This window comes from Triticum dicoccoides, chromosome 7A (genome assembly GCF_002162155.2).
Source record: "Triticum dicoccoides isolate Atlit2015 ecotype Zavitan chromosome 7A, WEW_v2.0, whole genome shotgun sequence".
NCBI lineage: Eukaryota > Viridiplantae > Streptophyta > Magnoliopsida > Poales > Poaceae > Triticum > Triticum dicoccoides.
Window position 1 is genome coordinate 141,722,407 of NC_041392.1, and position 11,915 is coordinate 141,734,321.

Consider the following 11,915-nt stretch of genomic DNA (forward strand, 5'->3'; position numbering starts at 1 on the left):
TTGAGCAGGAAGCCTATGGGGGATCTCCGTGGTCAGGTATCTGGCCGCCCGAAGCTTTGCAATATCCTCCTTTGTAACGGAGGAAGCCACCCATCGACCTTGAGGGCTAGGTCCGGACATGATGGGGAAGCTTGGAGCAATGAAGTCAAACCTTCGGTGCTAGAACTCGAGGTTGGACAGGATGAGGAGAGGTTTGGCATCAAAAGACTGCCCTTGGTTCCTTTATAAAGGCACCAGGTATTGAACGTCTCCTCCTGAGCCTGAAGACCTGCCTATTCCTAAGGAATCTTTCCAACATAACTGTTGGGTTACCCACGCTCGTATTGATAAGAATTCCGCAATAAGGGGACACGATCTCTGCTTCGGCAGGACGTGCCAATAACACCATGCCTCGAAACATGGAACGGCGGGATAGGAAACAGTTCGAACTAAATAACCGGGTGAGCGTGATGTCATGTTATAAAAATTATGAGCAGATTGGACTCGTGAAGTACTATACTCTCTATGGCTGTGGTACTTGTGTTGCAGGTCCAGACATTGTCGTTTCGGCCGAAGACAATCCTAAAGTATTCGAAAAGGGGAACCCGCCTTGCAATGCCAAAGACAATTTGCGCGTCGGACACCTCGTCATTGAAGCCTGGTTCAGGGGCTACTGAGGGAGTCATGGACTAAGGGGTCCTCGGGCGTCCGGCCTATTGGACATGGGCCGGACTAATGGGTTGTGAAGAAACAAGACCGAAGACTCTCTCATCTGTCCGGATGGGACTCTCCTTGGCGTGGAAGGCAAGCTTGGCGACCCAATATGAAGATTCCTTTCTCTATAACTGACCTTGTACAACCATAGTCCCCTCCGGTGTCTATATAAACCGGAGGGCTTAGTCCAGATCGAGACACAATCATAATCATAATCATAGTCATACAGGCTAGACTTCTAGGGTTTAGCCATTACGATCTCGTGGTAGATCAACTCTTATAATACTCATATTCATCAAGATCAATCAAGCAGGAAGTAGGGTATTACCTCCAAAGAGAGGGCCCGAACCTGGGTAAACATCTGTCCCCTGTCTCCTGTTACCATCGACCTTAGACGCACATTTCAGGACCCCCTACTCGAGATCCGTCGGTTTTGACACCGACAATAGTACCAAGTGACAGTTGCTGTTTTTTCATGTTTTTTACATCACAAAAAATCAATATCAAACGGAGTCCAAATGCCATGAAACTATCCAGAGTTTTTTTATGGGCCAAAAGGAAAGCAATGGGCCCTGGTTGCACCTGGGGGTGCCCCGAGGGGGGCACAACCCACCAGGGCGCACCAGGAGGCCCTGGCGCACCCTAGTGGGTTGTGCCCACCTCAGGTGCCCCCCGGACCGCCTCTTTGCTCTATAAATACCCCAAAAATACCAGAACCCTAGGGGAGTCAAGAAAATATTCATCCAGCCACCGCAGAGTCTAGAATCACCAGATCCAATCTAGACACCATCACAGAGGGGTTCACCACTTACATTGTTGCCTCTCCAATGATGCGTGAGTAGTTCTTTGTAGACCTTCGGGTCCGTAGTTAGTAGCTAGATGGCTTCATCTCTCTCTCTCTCTCTCTCTCTTGATCCTCAATACAATGGTCTCTTGGAGATCCATATGATGTAACTCTTTTTGCGGTGTGTTTGTTGGGATTGATGAACTTCGAGTTTATGATCAGATCTATGTTTTTATATCCATGAAAGTATTTGAGTTTCTTTGATCTCTTTTATGCATGATCTCTTATAGCCTCACATTTCTTCTCCGATATTTAGGTTTTGTTTGGCCAACTTGATCTATTTATCTTGCAATGGGAAGAGGTGCCCGGTAGAGGGTTCGATCTTACGGTGCTTGATCCCAGTGACAGAAAGGGAACCGACATGTATGTATCGTTGCCACTAAGGATAAAAAGACGAGATCTATATTTACCGCCATATAGATAAACGGATCTTGTCTACATCATGTCATCGTTCTTATTGCATTACTCCATTTTTCCATGAACTTAATACACTAGATGCATGCTAGATAGCGGTCGATGTGTGGAGTAATAGTAGTAGATGCAGGCAGGAGTCGGTCTACTAATCTTGGACGTGATGCCTATGTAATAATCATTGCCTGGATATCGTCATAATTATTTGAAGTTCTATCAATTGCCCAACAGTAATTTGTTTACCCATCGTTTGTTATTTTTCTCGAGAGAAGCCACTAGTGAAACCTAGGGCCCCGGGGTCTTCTTTCTCATATATTTGCCTTGCGATCTACTTTTCCTTTGCATTTTATTCAGATCGATTAAACCAAAAATCCAAAAATACCTTGCCACAATTTATTTTATTTGGCGTTTGATCTATCAATATACTACAATTTACCTCACGTTTGTTTGCCTATCTTGAGGCGTCGTACCCTGGAAGGGATTGAAAACCCCTTTAACACGTCGGGTTGCGAGGTGTTGTTATTTGTGTCCAGGTGCTGGTTACGTTGTGTTGCTTGGTTCTCCTACTAGTTCGATACCTTGCTTTCATAACTGAGGGAAATACCTACCGTGGTTGTGCTACATCATCCCTCCCTCTCCAGGGAAATACCGACGTAGTTCCAGCTACCATCAGTTAGTTATAATGTTGGCTGAAAAACTGGGTGCTGTTTAAGCCTATTTATGCAAACAAGAGCAAAAGAGTTTGTAAAAGTTTTTCTTTTTCACTTTTAGTTTATCAACTGAATTTCTTGAGGACAAGCAAAGGTTTAAGCTTGTGGGAGTTGATACGTACCAACGTATCTACTTTTCCTAGTGTTTTGGACTCTAATTTGCATGATTTGAATGAAACTAACCCCGGACTGCGCTATTTTTAGCAGAACTACCATGGTGTTGTTTTTGTGCAGAAATAAAGGTTCTTGGAATGGAACGAAACTTTGTGAGGATTTTTATACCAATAAAGAGAATTTATGGAGCCAAGAGTCACCTGAGGGGGGCACCTGGGTGGGCACAACCCACCAGGGCGCGCCTGCCCCCCCCCTCAGGCGTGCCCTGGTGGGTTGTCCCCACCTGGTGGCCCCGCAGCCCTGAAAGCGGCGCTATAAAATCACAATTTTCCAGAAAAAAACGAGAGAGAAAGAATTATCACAATCCACGAGACGGAGCTGCCGTCACCTTCTGTTCTTCATCGGGAGACTAGATCTGGAGTCTGTTTGGGGTTCCAGAGAGGGGGATCTTCGTTCTTCATCATCACCAACCCTTCTCCATCGCCAATTCCATGATGCTCCCGCCGGGAGTGACTAATTCTTTCGTAGGCTCGCTGGTCGGTGAGGAGTTGGACGAGATTCATCATGTAATCTAGTTAGTTTTGTTAGTGCTTGATCCCTAGTATCCACTATGTTCTGACATTGATGTTGCTATGACTTTGCCATGCTTAATGCTTGTATCTTTGGGCCTGTGTGCCATGATTTCATATCTGAACCGTTTATGATATCACCATTATATCCATGTTCTTGATCTGATCTTGCAAGTTATAGTCACCTACTACGTGTTATGATTCGGCAACCCCGTAGTGACAATAGTCGGGACCACTCCTGGTGATGACCATAGTTTGAGGAGTTCATGTATTCACTGTGTGTTAATGCTTTGTTCCGGTTCTCTATTAAAAGAAGGCCTTAATATCCCTTAGTTTCCAATTGGACCCCGCTGCCACGGGAGGGTAGGACAAAAGATGTCATGCAAGTTCTTTCCATAAGCATGTATGACTATTTATGGAATACATGCCTACATTATATTTATGAACTAGAGCTAGTGCCGTTTCGCCCTATGTTATGACTGTCACATGATGAATATCATCCAATAAATTACTGATCCAATGCCTATGAATTTATCTTATATTGTTCTTGCTAAGTTACTACTGCTATTGTTACTGCTGCACTTGCTACAAAACTACTAATATCACTGTTGTCATTACTGTTGCTGCTGCTACTATTATCAAAACTATCATATTAATTTGTTGCAGATAATTAATCTCTAGGTTTGGTTGAACTCATCTGCTAATACTTGCAGATATTCTTTGGCTCCCCTTGTGTCAAATTTATAAATTTGGGTTGAATACTCTACCCACAAAAACTGTTGTGATCCCCTATACTTGTGGGTTATCAACTATGCCTCCATCTCCTCAAGAGACTGTCAGGGCAACTAAAGAAGTTGCGCCTAAAGAAAATGAAAGGGCAACTGATAATATTGCGCTTGAAGAAATTCCCAAGGCGACTGCAAGTGTCGTGCCTAAAGAACCTGCCAGGGTGACTGCATCAGTCACGCCTGATTAAAATGCTCCAAACAGTTCCTTAGCAACATCACCAACAATGACTTCATCTTTGAAGCTCATTAGCCTTCATTCTGCATCAGAAGTGAAGAAGACAAAGGCTGCTAAGAGAGAAGCAAAGAAGAGAATGGCGTCAGCTCCTCCTGCGCCTAGATCTATGAAGGAACTGAAGATGGCAACAATGTCGTCAATTGTCATTCCAATTGATCCATAGCAATTTCATGGAGCCCTCGTCTCATAATCTGGAAAACCTTCAAATGGTTCCTTATGGGGTGGATTATCAAATCCCTTAGGCTGATGAAGATACACATTCTGCTGCTACCACAAAGCAAATGGATGAAGAGATTGAGGTTGATGGTGATGTATCGATGCCTCAAGAAACTGTACAGACTCCTATGCTAGAACCGCCTAGTGAAGAACATGAGGAGGAAGAGGACATTAATGGCGAAACAACTCCTCCAATCCATGACGAATTTTGGGAAGCAACTCACCCAAATTCGCCCCAGTCGCCTGCTGTCGGTGTACAAAAAGAGGGGCACACTTTTTGTACCCCTATAACTGTGCATGGGCAGTCTGAGCCACGGGCACCACCACACTGAGCAAGGCAAGGGAGGTGAGCCAAGGTAAGGCCGAAGCTCAGGAGAAGCAGAACGACGCCAAGACCAAGACCACAAAGAGCAAAGGGGACGAAGCGGACCCCCCGGCAAGATCCTTGCCGGGAGGCGGTTTTAGCAAACCCGGCAAGACCCTTGCCGTGGCAGCTCACCCCACACCTACGGAGTAAGTCACCCTTGAGTCCACTGCCCCCATGGGGCAAGGATTCGGGAGACATCCCTGTGGTGGCATGCAGATCTTTGTGAAGACATTCAAGATCAGATACACCCTTTAGAAGATGATGATCCTTGGCGGGATCCCAGCCAAGGAGGACCACAAGGCCCCCGGCAAGAGCCTTGCCGGGTATGACAGCAGATGCCGCGGCAAGACCCTTGTCGGGGCCCCGACAAGGCCCTTGCCAAGAACACCCGTAGGGCCACCATCAGGCCCACGCCAGTCAAACCTCCACCGCCGTTCGCATGCAGCTGCCGACCCAACCAGCTGGGCAGGCACCTGCGTGGCGGCATGCGGATCTTCGTGGAGACCCACCACTGTGCCACCTCAGCTGCCTGCCTGCCTACATGGCACCGCGGGCACCGCTGGCCAGGGCGCGTGTCGACACAAGAGGTAGCAGCGACGGACGAGACAGGGCTCTCCCCCGTCCCCGATAAAGGAAGGACACCTAGGCAAGACGCATTAAATGCGCCTTGTCATGTAATGCGAGGGATAACCTCGCATCGCTGTTCCCTTTCCACCTCTTGTGTGCCACTGTGGCCACCCCTTTTCCTATAAAAGGAGGCCCGAGGCGACCAGGAGAAGGATTCGGCTTTTTGGAGCTCCTCACGCCCCATAGCTAGCTCAAGAACACAGATAGACAATCCACCAAAGCAGGAGTAGGGGTTTACGCATCCTCGCGGCCCGAACCTGGGTAAATGAACCGTGTGCTATCTGTTTGATCCACTCTTCTCACGACCCCGCGCCCCGCAACCGTAGTAGGGATTCTTGTGATCCCATAGGTGTCGTTCCCACCGACATCTTTGGCGCGCCAGGTAGGGGCGCAGTTGTGAGAATCGGCTTTAGCAGTTAGTTCGACGCTTCTTCATCGTCATGGCGCCCAAGAAGAAGACGATGGTGGTGGTTGGCCCGTTGGAAGACATCTGTTGTCATTTGATGAATGGGATCACATCATTAGAGAATGATGTGATGGACAAGACCCATCCTTTAGCTTAGAATTTTGATCTTTAGTTTTATTGCTATTGCTTTCTTCATGACTAATACATATTCCTCTGACTATGAGATTATGCAACTCCTGAATACCATAGGAACACCTTGTGTGCTATCAAACATCACAATGTAACTGGGTGATTATAAAGATGTTCTACAGGTGTCTCCGAAGGTGTTTGTTGGGTTGGCATAGATCGAGATTTGGATTTGTCACGGTATCTCTGGGCCCTCTCGGTAATGCACATCACAATAAGCCTTGCAAGCAATGTGACTAATGAGTTAGTTATGGGATGATGCACTACGGAACGAGTAAAGAGACTTGCCGATAACGAGATTGAACTATGTATGATGATACCAACGATGGAATCTCGGGCAAGTAACATACCGATGACAAAGGGAATGACGTATGTTGTTATGCGGTTTGACCGATAAAGATCTTCGTAGAATATGTAGGAACCAATATGAGCATCCGTTCCGCTATTGGTTATTGACCAGAGATGTGTCTCGGTCATGTCTACATAGTTCTTGAACTCGTAGGGTCTGCACACTTAACGTTCAATGACGATTTGTATTATGAGTTATGTGTTTTGGTGACCGAAATTTGTTCGGAGTCCCGTATGAGATCACAGAAATGACGAGGAGTCTTGAAATGGTCGAGAGGTAAAGATTCATATATTGAAAGGTTATATACGGACACCGGAATGGTTCCGAAGAGGTTCAGGGATTTTTCGGAGTACCGGGAGGTTATCGGAACCCCCCGAGAAAGTTAATGGGCCTAATGGGCCATAGTGGAGAGAGGGAGGAAGGCCACAAGAGGAGGCGCGTGCCTCCCCCCTTCCCAATACGAATTGGACAGGGGGTGCCCCCCTTGCCTTCTCCATCTCCCCTCTTTCCCCGTTGGAAGGAAGGGGGGCGAATCCTACTAGGAGTGGAGTCCTAGTAGGACTCCCCCCATGGTGCACCACCCCTATGGCCGGCCTCCTCCTCCTCCCCTCCTTTATATATGGGGGCGGGGGACCCCAAAGGCACAACAATTGTTCTCTTAGCCGTGTGCGGTGCCCCCTCCACAGTTTACTCCTCCGGTCATAATGTCGTAGTGCTTAGGCGAAGCCCTGTGCACATCAAATCACCATCACTATCACCACGCCGTCGTCCTGACGGAACTCTCCCTCGACCCTCTACTGGATCAAGAGTTCGAGGGACGTCATCGAGCTGAACTTGCTGAACACGGAGGTGCCGTACGTTCGGTACTTGGATCGGTTGGATCGTGAAGACGTTCGACTACATCAACCGTGTTGACCTAACGCTTCTGCTTTCGGTCTACGAGGGTACATGGACACACTCTACCCATCTCGTTGCTATGAATCTCCTAAATAGATCTTGCATGATCATAGGATTTTTTTGAAATTGCATGCTACGTTCCCAACAGTGGCATCCAAGCCAAGTCTATGAGTAGATGATATGCACGAGTAGAACACAAAGAGTTGTGGGCGATAATAGTCATACTGCTTACCACCAACATCTTACTTTGATTCGGCAGTATTGTTGGATGAAGCGGCCCGGACCAACATTACATGACCAAATCATGAGACCGGTTCTACCAACGTACTTTGCACACAGGTGGCTGTCAGGTGTCTGTTTCTCCAACTTTAGTTGAATCGAGTTTGACTATGGCTGGTCCTTGTTGAAGGTTAAAACAGCACACTTGACAAAAAATCATTGTGGTTTTGATGCGTAGGTAAGAACGGTTCTTGCTAGAAGCCCGTAGCAGCCACGTAAAACTTGCAACAACAAAGTAGAGGACGGCTAACTTGTTTTTGCAGGGCATGTTTAGAGGAAATATGCCCTAGAGGCAATAATAAAGTTGTTATTTATATTTCCTTATATCATGATAAATGTTAATTATTCATGCTAGAATTGTATTAATCCGAAACTTAGTACATGTGTGAATACATAGACAAACAGAGTGTCCCTAGTATGCCTCTACTTGACTAGCTCGTTAATCAAATATGGTTAAGTTTCGTAACCATAGACATGTGTTGTCATTTGATGAACGGAATCACATCATTAGAGAATGATGTGATGGACAAGACCCATCTATTAGCTTAGCATAATGATTGTTTAGTTTTATTGTTATTGCTTTCTTCATGACTTATACAAATTCCTCTGACTATGAGATTATGCAACTCCCGAATACCGTAGTAACACCTTGTGTGCTATCAAATGTCACAACGTAACTGGGTGATTATAAAGATGTTCTATAGGTCTCTCCGAAGGTGTTTTTTGAGTTGGCATAGATCGAGACTAGAATTTGTCACTCCGAGTATCGGAGAGGTATCTCTCGGCCCTCTTGGTAATGCACATCACTATAAGCCTTGCAAGAAATGTGACTAATGAGTTAGTTGTGGGATGACGCATTACGGAACGAGTAAAGAGACTTGCCAATAATGAGATTGAACTAGGTATAATGATACCGACTATCGAATCTCGGGCAAGTAACATACTGAAGACAAAGGGAATGACATATGTTATACATAGAGATCTTCATAGAATATGTAGGAGCCAATATGAGCATCCAGGTTCCGCTATTGGTTATTGACCGGAGATGTGTCTCGATCATGTCTACATAGTTCTCGAACCCATATGGTCCGCACGCTTAACGTTCAATGCTGATTTGTACTATGAGTTATGTGTTTTGGTGACCGAAGTTTATTCGGTGTCCCGGATGAGATCACAGACATGACGAGGAGTCTCGAAATGGTCGAGAGGTAAAGATTCATATATTGGAAGGTTATATTCGGAAATCGGAATGGTTCCGAGTAATTCGGGTATTTTTCCAGAGTACCGAGGGGTTACCGGAACCCCCCGGGGAAGTGTTGGGCCAACATGGGCCTAAGGGAGAGAGAGGGAAGCCCGCGGGGGGTGGCCGCATGGCCCCTCCTACGGAGTATGAATAGGACAAGTAGGACTCCCCCCATTCCTTTCCCTCTCCCTCTCCTTCCTATTCCCTCCGGTGCAGAAAAGAAAAGGAGGGCGAATCCTACTTGGACTAGGAGTCCAAGTAGGACTCCCCCCATGGCGCGCCCCTGCTGGCGCCGGCCTCTCCCCCTCCTTTATATACGTCGGCATGCGGCACCCCAAAGGCACACTAGGAAATCTCTTAGCCGTGTGCGGTGCCCCTCCATAGTTTACTCCTCCGGTCATAGCATCGTAGTGCTTAGGCGAAGCCCTGCACGGATCACATCACCATCACCACGCCGTCGCACTGTTGTAACTCTCCCTCGACCCTCTACTAGATCAAGAGCTCGAGGGGCGTCATCGAGCTGAACGTGTGCTGAACACGAAGGTGCCATACGTTCGGTACTTGGATCGGTTGGATCGTGAAGACGTTCGACTACATCAACCGCGTTAACATAACGCTTCCGCTTTCGGTCTACGAGGGTACATGGACACACTCTCCCCATCTTGTTGCTATGCATCTCCTAGATAGATCTTGCGTGATCATAGGAATTTTTTTGAAATTGCATGCTACGTTCCCCAACAGTGGCATTCGAGCCAGGTCTATGCGTAGATGATATGCACGAGTAGAACACAAAGAGTTGTGGGCGATAATAGTCATACTGCTTACCACCAACGTCTTACTTTGATTCGGTGTTATTGTTGGATGAAGCGGCCCGGACTGACATTACATGACCGCATTCATGAGACTGGTTCTACCGACGTGCTTCGCACACAGGTGGCTGGCGGGTGTCTATTTCTCCAACTTTAGTTGAATCGAGGTTGACTACGGCCGATCCTTGTTGAAGGTTAAAACTGCACACTTGATGAAAAATCATTGTGGTTTCGATGCGTAGGTAAGAATGGTTCTTGCTAGAAGCCTGTAGCAGCCACGTAAAACTTGCAACAACACAGTAGAGGACGTCTAACTTGTTTTTGCAGGGCATGTTGTTATGTGATATGGTCAAGACATGATGAGATATAAATTGTTGTATGAGATGATCATGTTTTGTAAAAGTTATTGGCAACTGGTAGGAGCCTTATAGGTGTCGCTTTATTGTATTAAATGCAATCTCCATGTACTTGCTTTACTTTATCACTAAGCGGTAGCGATAGTCATAGAAGCAATAGTTGACGAGACGAGAACGACGCTACGATAGAGATCAAGGTGTCATGCCTGTGACGATGGAGATCATGACGGTGCTTTGGAGATGGAGATCAAAGGCACAAGATGATGATGGCCATATCATGTCACGTATTTTGATTGCATGTGATGCTTATCCTTTATGCATCTTATTTTGCTTAGTACGGCGGTAGCATTATAAGATGATCCCTCACTAAATATCAAGGTACAAGTGTTCTTCCTGAGTATGCACCATTGCTACAGTTCGTCGTGCCGAAACACCACGTGATGATCAGGTGTTATAAGCTCTACGTTCACATACAATGGGTGCAAGCCAGTTTTGCACGTGCAGAATACTCGGGTTAAACTTGACGAGCCTAGCATATGCAGATATGGCCTCGGAACACTGAGACCGAAAGGTCGAACGTGAATCATATGGTAGATATGATCAACATAGAGATGTTCACCATTGAAAACTACTCCATCTCACGTGATGATCGGACATGGTTTAGTTGATATGGATCACGTGATCATTTAGATGACTAGAGGGATGTCTATCTAAGTGGGAGTTCTTTAGTAATATGACAAATTGAACTTTAATTTATCATGAACTTTGTACCTGAGAGTTTTTGCATATCTATGTTGTTGTAGATCAATGGCCCGTGCTACCATTCCCCTGAATTTTAATGCGTTCATAGAGAAAGCTAAGTTGAAAGATGATGGTAGCAACTACACGTACTGGGTCCGTAACTTGAGGATTATCCTCATTGCTGCACAGAAGAATTACGGCCTGGAAGCACCGCTAGGTGCAAGACCCAGTGCATGAGCAACTCCCGATGTTATGAACATCTGGCAGAGCAAAGCTGATGACTACTTGATAGTTTAGTGTGCCATGCTTTACGGCTTAGAATCGAGACTTCAAAGACATTTTGAATGTCATGGAGCATATGAGATGTTCCAGGAGTTGAAGTTAATATTTCAAGCAAGTGCCCGATTTGAGAGATATGAAGTCTCCAACAAGTTCTACATCTGCAAAATGGAGGACAATAGTTCTGTCAGTGAACACATACTCAGAATGTCTGGGTAGCATAACCACTTGACTTAGCTGGGAGTTAATCTTCCTGATGATAGTGTCATTGACAGAGTTCTTCAATTACTTCCACCAAGCTATAAAGGCTTCGTGATGAACTATAATATGCAAGCGATGGAAAAGACAATTCCTGAGCTCTTTGCGATGCTAAAGGCCGCGGAGGTAGAAATCAAGAAGGGGCATCAAGTGTTGATGGTTAACAAGACCACTAGTTTCAAGAAAAAGGGCAAAGGGAAGAAGAGGAACTTCAAGAAGAACAACAAGCCAGTTGCTGCTCAAGGGAAGAATCCCAAGTCTAGACCTAAGCCTGAAACTGAGTGCTTCTACTACAAAGGGACTGGTCACTGGAAGCGGAACTGCGCCAAGTATTTGGCGTATAAGAAGGATGGCAAAGTGAAAGGTATATTTGATATACATGTTATTGATGTGTACCTTACTAATGCTCATAGTAGCGTCTCGGTATTTGATACTGGTTCTGTTGCTCATAATTGCAACTCGAAATAGGGGTTATGGATTAAACGAAGATTGGCTAAGGACGAGGTGACGATGTGCATGGGAAATGGTTCCAAAGTCG